Source organism: Carassius carassius, chromosome 30 (genome assembly GCF_963082965.1).
Source record: "Carassius carassius chromosome 30, fCarCar2.1, whole genome shotgun sequence".
NCBI classification, from domain to species: domain Eukaryota; kingdom Metazoa; phylum Chordata; class Actinopteri; order Cypriniformes; family Cyprinidae; genus Carassius; species Carassius carassius.
Genome location: NC_081784.1, coordinates 15,695,457 through 15,712,601, shown reverse-complemented (window position 1 = coordinate 15,712,601; position 17,145 = coordinate 15,695,457). Strand labels below are relative to the sequence as shown.

The 17,145-nt window shown below is 38.4% G+C and overlaps 1 protein-coding gene across 2 annotated transcripts in view; it reads left to right on the top strand.

The window, feature by feature from the left end:
• LOC132110753 (bone morphogenetic protein receptor type-1A-like) overlaps positions 1–17,145 on the top strand; it is a 56,475-nt gene that overhangs the window by 1,444 nt on the left and 37,886 nt on the right. For both annotated transcript variants that reach the window (XM_059517619.1, XM_059517617.1), the window contains exon 2: positions 11,200–11,336. The gene's annotated coding sequence lies outside the window, so the exon portion shown is untranslated. The remainder of the gene's footprint in view (positions 1–11,199; positions 11,337–17,145) is intronic.

The window sequence follows — 17,145 nt, the reverse complement described above, 5'->3', positions numbered from 1 at the left end:
TAAGATGCAGTGTATATCAGGTTTCACATCCCTGTCTGCGTTCCTCAGGCTGCTGCACCATCTAAAGTCAGCCCCCACCCTCCCTGACTCGCTCTGGAGACAGGATGGCTAAGTAGGAGGGAAAAACACACGGCCACCTAGACCTGGCCCCAAATGTATCACCCCTCCCATCGTAAAGGTGCTGATGTATCACCCCTCCATTTAGTCATATCATTCCGATCTAAAAGATGGAAAACAAGTCCTAGATGAGTACGGAAATTTGATACACACTACTGAGCTTTAATTGAACAGAATTTTCTTTAACACTTACTGTAGGCTGTGGAGTCCTCTGTGCTTGACCGTCCAATGGACGGTAGGAAAGTGAGTGAGAGCCATTGATTTCTTTAACTCTTTCTATGCCACTGTTGGTTAGTTTGATGGCAGATCAGATAAAATAGATTGGATAAAGCTATGCAGTGGGAGGCCAGTGTAGTTCTGGAGAGTGTCTCTGTTTATTCAGAATATCCCAGACTCCAAGCTGTCTTTTAATGGTATTGATCTGCTTTAAATACATTTGGCTATTGGAGTAAATTATTTAAAATGGCACCAGTTAGGGTGAATTCAATGATGGCTTGGTTTAGTGCAAAGACAACCAAAAAGATTTTCTGTCTGGTCTTATAATGAGTCACAATGTTTGTTTACCATATTATTTAGGGGATTTTATTTGGTTGTAGAGACCCAGATGATTGAATTACATGTGCCTGGTTTTTTTTTTATTAATGTCAAGTAATGGTTCTTTTGTGATAGTTGTAATGCTCTGAATGGCTTTGACACAACAGGCCTCGTTTATACCAGCACTTTTCTCTTTGTAAAGCAACTAGTATAATTCCACTTGGTGGCAGGCTTTAGATATAAGATTTGTTTTGATATTGTACTTTATTGCCAGAATGCCAATTTTAAAGGAATAGTTCACTCAATAATGAAAATTGGCTGAAAATGTACCCATCCTCAGGCCATCTATGATGTAGATAAGTTTCAGAACAGATTAGGAGATACTTAGCATTACATCTTTTTCTCACCAATTGATCCTCTGCAGTGAATTGATGCCATCAGAAGAAGAGTTCAAACAGCTTATAAAAACATCACTATAATCAACAAGTAATTCGCACAGCTCCAGTTCATCACTTAAGCCCCTTTCACACTGCACGTCGGACCATGCAAATTGCCGGAACATTGCCGCGTCACCTTCTGTGTGAAAGCAAACACGTCCCGGGATTGATTCCGGCATTGAACCCGGGTCGGGGACCTAGTAACATTGCCGGGTTCAGTCCCGGGATGAGCGCTGTGTGAACAAAAGCCAGATCTAATGCCGTGTCGTAGTGATGACGCACAAACTTTTATTTTTGGGTGAACTATTCCTGTAACCCAACCAAATTAACCACAGTGCGACCGCCATATGAGCAGTCATATTGGAATTCGTCCGACTTTTACGTCACTCTAGATCAACATTAGTCAAAATTTGTTCATGGGAGTCATATTTTACACATCCAGTGTTATCAGTCATTGGAAGTACAGTGACATGTATGAGCTCATAAGTATTACAGTGATAACTCTATACATGCGAAACACGAGGGCTTGTATCATAAAAGTTTTAAAACTCTGCACTCTTCTGTCACATTCTGTCACGTCTTTATTTTTCATATTGCCTGAGCATAATTTTGCTGGCTTCTGAGGCAGAACACACTATAAATAAACTCATAATCGCTTAAGCCTGGCTCACACTACAGGATTTTTAGCCCGATTTAGCCCCGATTTCCCCCTCCCGATAATCGGAGCAAATATCTTGTTGAGCACCTCTATCTGTCCCGATGTTCGGCATGGATTATCTGGTATTGTGCGCCGTTCACCTATCGAATCTCGTACCTCCCAATCTGCTCGCACACAAGTCGGGGCAGCCCCGATTATTATCAAACATGTTTGATATTTATGATTTAAATCGGGATGATGATGGCTATATGATTACGTCAGTACGTTCACAGCCAATGCGCAAAACAGCTGATGTACGGCTTCGTTGGATAGTGGTGTTAGAGGAAACCGCTTCTTGACTTTTTTTTTTAGTAACACAACTAGTGTTGTCAAAAGACCTGGTACTTCGGTACCAGGTCGGTACAAAAAAAATGAAAATGTCACGGTACCAGGTTTCTTTAAGTACCAGTGGTACCGAGGACCCGGTCAACCCGGTTCTTGACGCATACAGCGCTATGATTACCACGAAGCAGAAAACGCGGACGGAATCTCAAAATCCAGTCATGAAAATTAAACTTGCATTTTAATATGGACAGTCACAGAATTTGTCAAAGTTAGCATAAATTAATCAAATCATATTCCCATATGGACCAGTATCTGTAAATGTTTAGCCGCAAAAGTTGGTTGAAATATGAATCCTGCATGTTCTGCGCGTCTCTGTGTGAATGAATGAATGGCAGAGACGTGCGGGTTTGTTTACTACATAGACTGAAACGCATGACGCTTGCAGTAATTTCAGCATCTGCCGTCTCAATGAGGACATAAATACATAAACTACATCACCAGAACTGTTCTGAGTCACTTCACAAGCATTTTACCATTTCATTTGAGTAAAACCAGTGTCAAAATAAAAGTTCATTTTTTACATAAAGGCATTGTGCTAGAAATATTAATATTATTTAGTAGCATGTATGTGATACTGCTACTACTGTTTAAAATTTATAAAAAGTAATTTTTTAAAGAAATAAATCACAGTATTTCTTCCATGTTTAAATTTTAAAAGCAAAACCCCTTTATTTATCAAAAAAAGTTTACATTTCATTAATTAAAAGACAAATTAAATTTGGGTGAAACTTGTTTAATGTTTTTCATAAGTCTATTACTTGTAGAAAAACTTTAAACATAATTGTAAATAAGTATAAAGAATGGCATTAGTTTTATTTTTAGTGATAAAAAGTGTTTTTCTTTTTTTTAATTAGAATATTTTTGTTTTCTGCTTTGGTACCGAAATTGGTACTGTGACCTGTGGATTTTCACTGGTATCAGTACCGAATATTAAAATTTTGGTACCGTGACAACACTAAACACAACTGACTGTAATGTGTCGAAATTGCATTACAACTGTAAGGAGAAGTAGAATAGCTGGAGTGAAATTGCCTCAGTTTTGAATGCACTGGGTAAGTGCACAAAGCTAGCACGCTAAAAAAAGAGATGGTCTGCTGCATGAGATCACGTGAGGCGCTCTCTCTGACATGATACTCTTAATGATATCTTGCAGTGTGTGATGGGCCACGATGTTCAAATCTTGTAGTGTGTGCATGTCTAATATTTGAGGGAAGATAATCTGCAAAGATTCTCCTTATGTGTGTGCTGCAACCAGATTTCAAAATTGGTTATGATTTTAAAACTCCTGTAGTGTGAGCCAGTTTTTTTCAATAAAAATGAACGTAACTATAAAACTGAACGTAACTTTTTCAGAAACTATCAAAAACATGCCATTACAAAAGAAGAAAAACACAATAAAAATGAAAGAAATGAACTCAGTCGCACAAATGTAATATTCAAATATGCTTCATTTTTGTTAATGTTAATGTTTATTTATTCGCTGATCATGGATTTTGAATTCATTGCCACAGATTTCACTTTTGCTTCGCAGTTTTTCGTTTGGAGTTTTGACACAAACTTCTCGTGGGGGCGGGGTTAACAGTGATCTACTCTGATTGGACAGTGAGCTTTTGATGGACAGGTGCTCTCTGACCGGGAAGTACAGACGCCACTCAGTGGCGCGCATATTGGAAAGCTCTCGGGGTGATTTGTATTAGGGATGCACCGAAATGAAAATTCTTGGCCGAAACCGAAAACCGAAAAAGAGAAAACCAAGGCCGAAAACCGAAACCGAAACACCGAAAGAAATTATGCAAATTATTAGTACCATTGCATTTATTGCTATGACCGTGTACTAACTGTACTAAAATTAAGACATTGCAATTGCATAAATTAATATTAAAGTTTCAAAGATAATTACAATTACATAAATTATTTTTAAAAAAACATAAAAATACATAATTACAAATTAAGCAAATATTTATTAAGCACATTGCAACAATGCACAGTATTAAAATAAAATTCAAACAAAAAATTTATCCCACTCATGTGTATATTAAATAATAATGTACAGGCCTACTGGCCTGCAGAAAGGTTTTAAAATTAACTGTTCTCTCATAAAAACAAAGTGCATTTAGGTGAAGTGCATTTGAAATTTTTCTCTGTAGGACTAGAAAGTGCATTACTTCTCCAGTAGGCAAGACTGTTATCACTTCTGGGGATGGGGACTTCAGACAGATAACCATCTAGCTGTTGAGCAGTTGAGCTTGTCATGCCTGACATTTGAGAAATATTTGAGAGAGTGTATTTAAATAGGGCCAGGGCATAAATAAACATTTTATCAAATTAAAGCAGAAAACTAGCAGAAAAATGGCTACAATCTAATATTATGTATGTGTGTGTGTGTGTGTGTGTGTGTGTGTGTATATATATATATATATATATATATATATATATATATATATAAATATAAATAATGTCACATATATAGTAGCCTAAGAACAAAATAGCCAACATATTATTATTATTTGAGGCACTTTCTTGCAGAATTCCACTGAACACATCAGACAACGAGAGTGCATGCCCCTCATCTGGTGAAGAGACGGGTCTTTTTTTCTGCGCTCTGATCTCAGTCTCCTGCGCTTGGCGCTTCTCCGTCTCCACGCGGGTTCTCCGCATCCAGCGCGGCCTGGATCATTTCTCGTGCGCGCTGCCTTATTTCCGCATCCAAGTAATGGTCTTTATAACGCGGATCAAGCATATTCGCGATGAAGTGCAGAGGATCCGAAAAGATCTCAGTGAGACGTGTGCTAACAGACTGTACTTTTCTTTGTTTTCACTTCGTGGTCCGTCTTAATCTCTTTGTTAGGAGACGCTTTAGTGCTGCGAATAAAGGAATAAGAAGAGAGAGAATGTTCTCACTGGTGTGAAGCGAATGTCGCGGGGAGCTCGTGGTCTGCGCTATGCAGGTGCCTGTGCAGGTCACGGTTTCTGTTTGCGTCATCACAACATTTCGGCCGCGTTGTTTCGGTGATAAAAGTCTATCGGCCGAAAAACGAAAATGCCATTTTCGGCCGAAAATTTTCGGTGGCCGAATTTTCGGTGCATCCCTAATTTGTATTACTAAATACATATATATTATTTGACCTTCGATCGTCTCAGTCTGTAAAGATGAGCTCTTGTCCTTCAAGACAGCTTGAAATAGGCTAAGCTTGTGTTACTGAATGACAATAATAACCTGCAACAACTGTTGCACACTGTAAGATGAAAAACTTGTATCGATGTTATTGGTTACTTCAGTAACACAAGCTTACTTCAAGCTGCCTTGAAGGACAAGCGGAAGAGGAAGATGATGCCGCTCCGTGTCTCCTGAGAGCTCATCTTTACCAACTGAGATGATTGAAGGTCAAATATTATTTACATATTTAGTAATACAAGGCACAAAGTATTGCATACAAATCACCGCAAGAGCTTTTTTCTTTTTTTATTAATGCAGAGAACATAAACATACAAATGTATAAACATACATCACATAATATCAACCACAAAAAAATAAATAATAAAATAGAACTAAAGAAAAGAGGGCCAAAATCTAAACAAAATTACACATGATCAAAGGCGGAGCAAATTCTAACAGTCCTTTCTTTTTAGTAGATACTGAGATTACATTCAAATAGTTTTCCATTTCTTTTAGAAAAACAGAGAAGACAGGTTTAAAGTTGGAGAATTTGCATTTGTGAATGTGAAATTTGTTTAGGTAAAAAATTAAATTAATAACAAAACTAATATTTTTCGATATTTCACTGAGTGACGTCTGTACTTCCCGGTCAAAGAGCACCTGTCCACAGGTGTGCTGCGCATCCATTGAGATAAACTGAAAAACAGCACAGATGACTTGACAGAGAGTCATCAGCACTTGGTCACAAAGTGTTCGGCGAGTGAAAATATATTTGTGCTTAACTTATACTTAGCCTCCTATCCACACACTGGTGAGTAAAATCTGAGAATTTATTAACCATTGGCTAGTATAAGACATCAGTCGCCCAGAGTGAAGATTCAGTCGCATATGCAAGTGATTTGCTCACAATGTAGAGAGTTGTTATAAGTCCTTTACCATGTGTATGTAAGAGATTACATGATAATTGTTAACTTTCTGTTCTTCTCAAAATATCATTAGCCTACTTTAAAAAAGGATTTTAATCACATGTGGTCAATTTTAAGAATGCCCAATGATGAATATTTTTTTAGACTTGGGCACTAAACATGCTGATTGGTTGAGTTCATGCAGCATTGTGATTTCAACCACCATTTATTCTGATCATTTTCAAAATATTACTGTTATTGTGTTATGAAATGTAATTTTAAAAGTATTTCAGGCGAGAATGTAGTTGTTTAAAACTCAAATCTGCGGTGTATTTATAAAGACAGTGGCTATTTAAAAATGTGTTTCACCGATTTCGGAGACAGTCAGCTCCACACGATCAGCGGGAGCTCAGTGCTCATGTATCCGCCTAGAGCAGTCTCAACTCGGCTAGTCCTTCTGACATTTCCTGCTGACTCAGGATAGTTCCTGCGGCTATTATTATGTTTAAATGAAAACGAAAGGAGGCAGTGGTATTTCATATCCTATTTCATTTTATTGTAAATACACAGTGAGGAAAATTGCAGTAGCCAAGTCAAGCTGACTGATGTTATCAAGTACGCTGCTTTTTGCAGAATTACCGGATTTGCGTTGTTACGGCCATCACACTCCCGAGTCGAATGTGCAAAGTCTGAACTGCAGAGAATGCAAGTCCGAAACTTGCATACTGTGTGTTGATAAACGCTCACTGACCTACATCACCAGACTGTTTACCTAATCTTCACGGTACTTTAGACCATGGTGGAAACGCAGAAAGCAACAGGTCTGGGAGAAAAATATTTCCTGGTACAATTGTTCCGGGTAATTTTGGTGGAAACGTGGCAAATGAGATGTGTTGCATAGAGCCCGACCGATATGGATTTTTTTGGGGCCGATGCCGATATTAACTCGAAAAGAGCCGATTTATAAGCCGATATTTTGATTTTAAAAATAATCTGGATATTAGACCCATTTCCTATAAACTGCACTTACACAACATTCAATAGCAAAATATCTGCCTGTTCTATGTATGTGGGCTGTATAAACCATTTTCCAGAATGGATTATGTTAAAAAAAAAGCCTTAGATTACAGTCTCAATGACTAAACAATTGCACATCAAAAGTATATATTTTTTAATGATCAAAAAACAGTCTGGTTTTAAACATTTAACACTTTTACTTTCTTCCAGTTGAAGCTGGTTTTAACAGTCTGTGTGTGTACTGTAAATAAATTATAATACTAAAGTTAAAGTATTTGCAGAAGTAGTCCCATCCTTTGCTGCTACAGCATTCACCTTTTTCAGCCATCTGTAGGCAGAAAGAGAGACAGAGAAAGAATAAGCATGTGTATCAATAATATCACCATGTATCATTACTCATGTCATCATTAGAATTATAATAATAATAAACTGGGATCTCCTACATAGGCAAAAATGAGAAATTTTATTTGTCAAGCAATAGGTATTACCTACTTACATTTAACAATATTATTTCAATATTTTCCTGTTATGTCTGTAAAGCTGCTTTGAAAAAATATGTAAAAAAAAAGCGCTTTGTTCAGCTCACATTTATTTACATGTCCCCTCTGGTTTAATAATTTCTGACGCACCTACTGTAGTTACTGTAACTACACTATATTTGCTCTCACAGACACATTCACAACAGACCCGTATATCTTCTCCTCTTCTCTTTGTGCAGTCTGAATCAAAACATCGTCTTGCCTACTATTACCGGGAGATTACGGAATCAATTCGAAGTTGAATGGTTAACGTTAGTGTCATGAACACACCGCTGTCAATTTTGAGAAGAACCACCTTCAAACAAGTTAATAGCAAGCATTTAAGGGGCCTGCTAAAAAGGAAGCTATATTAGCGTTAGAGTAACGTAACCAGCCTGAATTCACCAAATTGTTCTCTGGACCTGACGGTAGCCTCTTCTTCCTTGCTTCTCTCTTAATTCTCAACAGCAGGACTAGCGCTATCGCTTGCTTCTTACAACGGGACAGATACATGTTGGCTGCTAACCGAAAGGAGGAACAACAGACTATGAAAGAGCTCCCGCTAAACGTTTTTAAAACTCCGCCTACGCCATAGCGCAGCGCAAATCGCATTGTATCTGAAGGGCAACGCTGAACCCAGCAGCAAGCGCCGTGCATACCGCGTACTGTGTGAAAGGCCCAATTACACGGTCATCATGTGGGAAACACACCGCAATAGAATAAGAATAAGTTAAACGCTAACGTTATAGTTTGACCTCCTATTAACGTTCGCGCTCTTCCACTGATAAACATGGTATTAGCTTTGTGGCTAATCTAATATAGCAATGCATTAGCGGCTGTAAGTGATGTTACAGAATATTTAGAAGTGATAATGATAGGACCGTTAGCTAGAACTACCACGCAGTTTTTATATACAGGGTATGAACTAAATCTACAATCATTTCACATGACGAACGACAGACTCACCGTCAAAACAGTAAGTTACATCTCCATGGCTTGGCTGCTCGCTTTCTTCTGTAGTGGACTTCTGGCGCTGTTGTTAACTCTGGAGCTGCAGAGCTCCCTCTGGTGGGCAAACTATGCAACACTCATAACATGAGTGAAGCATGAGACTCTGTTTCTCATGTTTCATCGGCCGTTATAAATGCCGATGCCGATTTAAATGCAATTAGCTTATATCGGCCAATAATATCGGCCGGCCGATATATCGGTCGGGCTCTAGTGTTGCACTGCGTGAGGCAAATGGTGGTCACACCAGATACTGACTGTTTTTGGATCCCCCAGGACCCCCCAATTAGGGATGCACCAGTTGACCGGCCATAAATCGAAACTGGCTGGTTTTTGCTTAATTTACGCGATCGATAATCGACCGGTTTTTGGTCTTTTTTTTTGGCCGATTTTTGCGGAAGTGCACCCGCATGCACAGACTACATTGTAATCATTTGCCATCATGACATTTGTGTGGAGGTATTTCGAAATCTGTGCGCAGGACACGGGCAGCCGATCAGGACTGGAAGTGCAGAGCTACACGTCTGAGGCACAGATAGCAGGAAGCGAACTGCCGACTGCACAAAATAAGTCCCTTTCCATCGCTCACTGAAGCTGCGCGAGCGTAGCTACTGTACCTGTTCGCGCCCTGCACACGCGGAGACAGTGAAGGGATGTTCAGCTCAACTTCTCATGTGTTGGATGAGAAACGAAACAGACTAAACTGTGACAAAACTGAATTTTTCATTTCAATTCAAGTAGAACTTGTATACATGTTTGAAAAGCCAGAAGTAAACGTCAGTTCTGTATAGGATGATTATTTTTATTTTACCTTAAAATTATATCGACTGAATTTGATTTTAAAATCACCTGCTGTAGCACACTGAAAATAAGTGTTTCATTCATCCAATTAAAAACATTTAGGGTAATGATTCACATCTATATTTTTTAACTTGAGACAATAGTTATTTATTTTTCATTAGCTCAAGTAAAAAATATAGATGTGAATCATTACCTTAATTTTTTTTTTTTTTAATTGGATGAATGAAACACTTTGCATCTTTGTTTTATTCGCACCAACATTATTTGATTTTAACATTTTGGAATAATATTTATATAGCATAATTTTATTTAGTCTCACTGGTAAAGACCTTGTTTTAAACAACTAAAAAACTAAAAAAACTAAAACAAATACTGAATGCTGATTAAGAAACATCTTATTGAATGTGTGCTGATTGTGTTGTTTGGACTGTAGAACTATGCAGTTGTTGCCTTTAATTTCACAATTTACAGTTAATATTTTAATTAAAGGCCAGTTCTATGTAGTTTCAACCCAATTCAAAAACAAAAGCTAAATGCTGATGTCTGTACCATCTATGTTTGTATTAAATGTAGGCTAATTACTGTGCAGTTACTGCTGTTAATTTCAGATGGTTACGGTTATTGTTTTCAATAGACAAAAGCCAGTTTGGCCTATTAAATACCAAATAAACATCTTGTTTATGCACACTTTCCTTCTTTCTTGTTTGTTGCTTAAAGAGTTAAAAAAAAATCGGAAATCGGTATCGGAATCAGCCAGTTTGCTTGTAAAAAAATCGGTATCTGAATCGGCCATGGAAAATCATGATCGTGCATCCCAACCCCCAATACAGTAAAACTGCACATTTTAGAGTGGCCTTTTATTGTGGCCAGCCTATTATCTGTGCAATAATAATTCTGTCTAATCAGCATCTTGATTTGCCACACCTGTGAGGTGGATGGAGGAGAAGTGCTCACTAACACAGATTTAGACAGATTTGTGAACAATATTTGAGAGAAATAGGCCTTTTGTGTACATTAAAAAAAAGTCTTCGATCTTTGAGTTCAGCTCATGAAAAATGGGGGCAAAAACAAAAGTGTCGCGTTTATAATTTTGTTCAGTGTATTTTAATATTATTATTATTTGTTGCTGGTTTTTCTCTGTCTGTTTTGCATATTTAATACTTGCTTGACTTTGAATTTATTACATTTGTGAATAAAAAAAGTTATGCACTAGGGTAAAACACCTTTCAGTTTTACTCCCTTTAGCTGCTTTCCACCATCTCATTCATCTTTTCAATTAAGCTGTGTTGTAGGCTGCACTGTGAAATTACCAAGTACGACAAGATTTCTGAACTGAGATGTTACCATGAATAGAACTACCTTATATGGTGGAAATAGAAACCAAGCAAACATGTTTTTAACAAGTTTAGCAGTTCTTTGTGTTACTATAGCCTAGGCTTACTGGATATTACAAATAGTGCAGGTGATACATATTTACTGGGTTCTCACGTTACCCTGGTTTAGAGATGCAGTCAAATGTATTATTTATAATTTTTTGAAATAATTTTACCTTAATTGGACCTTAGCCATGTATTTCTGGCAGTTTGTTAAAAATTGATAGCAAAAAAAAAAAACTGCTTTAACATACTTTACAGCATAAAAAATTCTCTCCTATGTTTTATAGGATTTTGTGGTACTATGCAAGTATCCAAATGCCATTTGGACATTCAGCCACCTGGATCCGAATGACACCTGCAGACAGCCTTCATGCTTACCAAACTCTATGCCTACAGGCTCAACAGAAATGGATCTTTCTGTACGGTAAGGAAACCTCTGCTAAAAAAAAAGCCACTTCTTCTGACATCCCCTCTGCAGTACAGGCAGTGTTGGGGAGTAACTAGTTACATGTAACGGCGTTACGTAATTTAATTACAAAATTATTGTAACTGTAATTAGTTACAGTTACTAAGAAAAAATGAGTAATTAAATTACAGTTACTTATGAAATTTTTAACGATTACAAAGGGGATTACATTTGAATATTTACACACATCCACATACAGATTTAACTCATTTCTTTCCCAATTGCACTGACTATTCTGAGACATACATACCGCCCTGATAATTTCCGGGATGCGGAAATACAGTCTGGTTCGTAGAATCCAGTCATAAAAACGGAATGCCTAACGCGGACGGAATATGCCACATTTTGGATGACTAAATCAAAAGTAGGTCAGTACACTTGAATCAAAACATGACATCGACTAGTGTCTGTGAATATAAGCCCCAAAAATGCAATATATGACTTGCACATTCTGCGTGTCTGTGGAAATCAGGCGTGGACTGGACACCGGGAGAACCGGGACAATTCCCGGTGGCCTGGCAGCCGATTTGGCCCGCTATTTAATATCATTATTGTATAATTGCCTGCCGAATGTACTAAAGCGATCATTTGCGAATCCGCCATTTGATAATTAAATCTCTAATAAGTCATGAAGTGTTAGTCATGACTCGCGCGCTCTCCGCGCCTCCGCCAAACGGTTTGGATCAGACTCTGAGTAATCAATGCAAGAGAGAGAGAGAGAGAGAGAGAGAGAGAGAGAGAGAGAGAGAGAGAGAGAGAGAGAGAGAGAGAGAGAGAGAGAGAGAGAGAGAGAGAGAGAGAGAGAGAGAGAGAGAGAGAGAGAGAGAGAGAGAGAGAGAGAGAGAGGACTTTGGAAGCGCACAGCTGGAGCAGAGAAGCAGAACTACTGTTCAGGGTTTCAGGTCAGTTTCATCTGTAAAGATGCTTTTTTGTCTTTGTTTTTTTATTTATTTAATCAAGCAGCAGCACGTTGCTCACCAGTCATCACTCAAAATACTATATAAAGGACATCATTATTATCTGTTGTAATGTTACAGTAGTAATTTAGCTGAAAAAAAAATCAGATTTTTTTTAATAGGTTTAGGGGGAGCTACGACAGACAACAACACAACCCTTACGAAAATTTACATTTTAATATTTAACTATAAATCCAGAGAAAATGGTTACTATTGGTTAACTGTGGGAACCAAAAATGTAAAATTATTTTACAAATGTATTTATTTAAAAATCCATTTGCAAAAAAAACAAGGTTATTTTACTTTTATATAGGCTAATAAAAGCATGTTTAACTTTTGTAAGGGAAAAACATGAATCGTGTACAGTATTAGGATTTTTCTATAAAGCTATTGTAGTATTGTAGAGTATTGTATTGTAAAGTATAGTTTTGTTCAATCTTGAGTATTAAAGTCACGAGAGGGATGGATAACAGAGCAAAATAAAGAGACTGAAGAGAAAAATGGAAGTGAAGGTGCACTTAAGGAGAAAACTTTTAATTATTTTGCATGTCCCCAAATTAAAGATTTAAACCTTTTTTTTATGTCAGGTCCATACAAAAAATAGTTTTGTCCATGAATTTGTTTGTATGAGTTTGAATTTTCCAGTCTGAATTTTTTTCCCAGTCTGCCCCTCCTGTAAATTAATGGCAAAGACATGGTTTGATTTACTACACATAGGCCTACTGAAGCTCGCAGTGTTTTCAACCTCTGCCGCCTCAATATAGGAGTACACGAGCACATAAACATAATTTCTAGAACTGCTCTGTGTCACTTCATGTGCATTTTACTTATTTTGAGAAAACTATCATCATACTGTATACAGAGACAGCAGTTTAAAAAAAACACCAATATTTCAGGAGTTTATTACACAGAATACGTCACATGCTTATTAGATAACTGTATTTAAGTTGATGTATATGCTTTTATTTATTATTCTTGAATTTTCACAAATTTAGAAAAGTAATCAAAAAGTACTCAAAAGTAATTAGTTACATTACTTTAATAAAGTAATTGAAAAAGTTACACTACTATTACATTTTAAACAAGGTAACTTGTAATCTGTAACCTATTACATTTCCAAAGTAACCTTCCCAACACTGAGTACAGGCAACCGAGAAGTGTGTTTTCATGTGGCGATTACATGACCACCGTAGATAAAAATGCTCCCTACACCAGAGATTGGTTGGACTGCAACAAATGGTTTCAGCATGTTTGGATCTGGGATTTCACTTTAGAAAAAAGAAGCATTTTTAGGTCAAAGTTCATCCGTGTGTGGCTTGCTTCCAAGGCAACAGCCCCACCCAGTTTCTCTCACACCTGAAGTGCAGACTTAAAGGCTTAGTTCACCCTAAAATTACAATTAGCCCATAGATTACTCACCCTCAAGTCATCCTAGGTGTATGTGACTTTCTTCTTTCAGACGAATCCAGTCAGAGTTGTATAAAAAATTGTCTTTAATTGCTGTTTAATGCCACTCAGTGGGTGTTGCACTGCATCAGTCCAAGAGAAGTTTAATAAAAAGCTCACATCCAAAAAGGTGTCTCACATGGCTCTGGGGGATGAACAAAGGCCTCCTGTAGAGAACCGATGCGTTTTTGTAAGAAAAATATCTATATTCAAAACTTAATAATCACTTTAATGTAGCTTGTGCGTCTGCTTGTAAATGGAAGCAGTTCTGGGCAAATGACGTATGAGTTTGGCTTTGTGCATGCGCTGCTCAGAAGTGGCGAACGCGGAAGCGCAGGGGAGAGATCAAAACATAACTGGTCAATGATTGGAAGTAAAAAAAAAGAGGATTTGTAAAGAAGAATGTCGGAAGATTTCCATATAAGCCAAGAGGAGACTGGTTCTCCTTTGCTAAAGTAAGGAAACTTTGATTCCTTTGCTCCCTTTACTCCTGTTGATAGATGTTGGTTTTCACGAGACTCACCAGCACATGCGCAATGCCGACATCATACTTCATCAGCTCGGAGCTACTTCTATGTACAACAGTTGGCACAAGCTACATTAAAGTGGTTATAATGTTTTGAATACGGATATTTTTCTTACCAAAATTTTTTTTGTAAAATTTAAAGTGACGTGCCATACAGCCAAGTATGGTGACCCATACTCGGAATTCGTCCTCTGCATTTAACCCATCCAAAGTGCACACACACAGCAGTGAACACACACACCCCCCGAGCAGTGGGCAGCCATTTATGCTGCGGCACCCGGGGAGCAGTTGGGGGTTCGGTGCCTTGCTCAAGGGTTACCTCAGTTGTGGTATTGAGGGTGAAGAGAGCGCTGTACAGTCACTCCCCCAATCTACAATTCCTGCCGGCCCAAGACTCAAACTCGTAACTTTTGGATTAAGAGTCAGAATCTCGGGGGGCGCGCAAGATGGCGGCTTGGAAGTAGCAGCAGTTTAAGGTTGCTCCTGTCACGCTTATTTATTTTCTATTAATAAGGTACGCAAACTCTGGATTTCAATTATAAATCTTCTGTAGTATGTCGCTAGAGACTTTCTGGCCGCAATCTTTGCCGAAAATGCCAAGACCTGCTAAGAAAACGGCGAAAAAAGACTCGGCCGTTGAGGGATCGGCCGACGAGCCCGAACAGAGTCAGGCAGATGCGGGCAGCGAGACTGACCTTAGCCCGGCGCTTGCAAAAGCACTTCAAATTATGACTGAGAAGATCTCTAATGCAATAGATGAAAAACTTGGCCCGTTGGCAGAAACAGTGCATAATCATACCCAGCAGCTGGAAAGTGTTAATGGTCGATTGGATGAGGCGGAGCGGAGAATCATGGCGGTTGAGGCATTTTCGGAGGACGCGCAATCTCGCGTTTTCACTCTTGAAAAACAAGTTGCCATGCTTACCGAACATATCGACGACCTGGAAAATAGAGGCCGGCGCAGAAATATCCGAATCCTGGGCCTTCGCGAAGAGGTAGAGGGTACCAATGCAGTTACCTTTCTTGAATCGTGGATCCCCGAATTTCTTGGCCTGCATACTAAGAGTGGTCGCATCAAGATTGAAAGGGCGCATCGTACGCTGGCTCCAAAACCGGGTGCTAAGGATAGGCCACGGCCACTGATTGTCCGGTTCCACAACTATGGTGACAAGCAGAGGGTTCTCGATGCCTGCAGGAAACGTTCAGCGGATGGGGATTTGCAGTATGAGGACAGAAAAATATCATGCTACCAGGATTTTTCGGCTTCAGTGATACGGAAGCGCAATGATTTCAACGCGGTCAAGCAGCGACTCCGAGATATGGGTGCTCGCTATGCGATGCTGTATCCAGCCAAGCTACGAGTCAACATAGGAAGTACCCTTAAAGTATTCGAGACGGCGGCTGCTGTCTCGCAGTACCTGGATAAGAGTGATACAAATTCCAGCACGAGCACCTGATCCGTGTTGGGATTTCGACCAGACGAGTGCCTGGCGGATCTAGCTTCTTGAGTTCTAATAGCGACGTGAGTTTTAGTTTGCGTACTTTATTTTCTATTTCTCTCTTTTTTTTTTTTTTTGAGTGACGGGGGCTATCTCGATAACTTTTTTTTTTGTATTTTGAGTGTACTTTTTTGTACCGTTGCTACTGGAGAAGTAACTGACTGTTTTTGGGATGAAGAATGTTCCCCTTGACGTGGGGAAACAGCCCCTTTTTTCCTATTTTTTTATTTCCGTACCGTGCTTTCTTTTTTTGCTTTTCTTTTTTCCTTTCATGTTGCCAGTTTGGCTTGTTCTGATTTATGTTATTGTTTACTGTAATGCCCTGACACACGCATATCTGTTTACTGGACCTAATGACAATATGGAAATGTTTGAAAGGGGGAGAGCACCATCTGTTCTATTCTTTAAGTAATGGCTGGTAACTTAAGACTTTGTACATGGAACGTAAGGGGTTTACACGGGCGAATTAAAATTCGTAAAGTGCTCACACGACTTCATAAGGAAAATATAGATGTAGCTTTATTACAAGAAACCCATTTGAGTGATAGCGAACATTTGAATCTAACACATTATAAATGGGTTGGTCAAATTCACTTCTCATCCTTTACGAAAAGTAGTAGAGGAGTAGCAATTTTAATTAGTAAAAGTATACCTTTTAATGTCACAGAGAGTATTAAGGACAAACATGGAAGATACATCATTATTAAGGGGACTTTGAACGCAGAGGAAATTTCACTTTTAAACATATATTGTACCCCAAATTACTCCTCAGAATTTCTTACAAAAACTTTTCTTGAATTTAAAGAACGCGCATCTGGATTGTGTATTATTGGAGGAGACTTTAATTGTTTATTGAATTCATTATTAGACCGCTTTCCCCCCAGGGACTCTCTCTACACCAAACAGTCCAAAGCTCTTGCTGCACTGTGTGATGACTTAGAATACTTGGATGTTTGGCGCACTCTCAACCCGCATCAAAATAAATTCACTTTTTTTTCTCACCCACATAAGTGTCACTCTCGGATCGACTACTTTTTTGCGCCTAAGACTATAATGCATACAATTACACGCTGCAACATAGGAGATATTGTTATATCGGATCACGCTATAGTGGTGCTAGATATTTGTGTGAGGGGGTTTCTTAGACCTGTTAGACGTTGGAGATTTAATAATTTATTACTCAAAGATGATACATTTCTCTCATACTTTAATTCAGAGTTTAAGATATTTTTATCTATTAACTCAGAATCTACAAACAATCCCTCACTTCTCTGGGAGACGACTAAAGCATACATCAGAGGCCTTGCCATTTCATACTTTGCAACCAAAAAAAGAAAGCA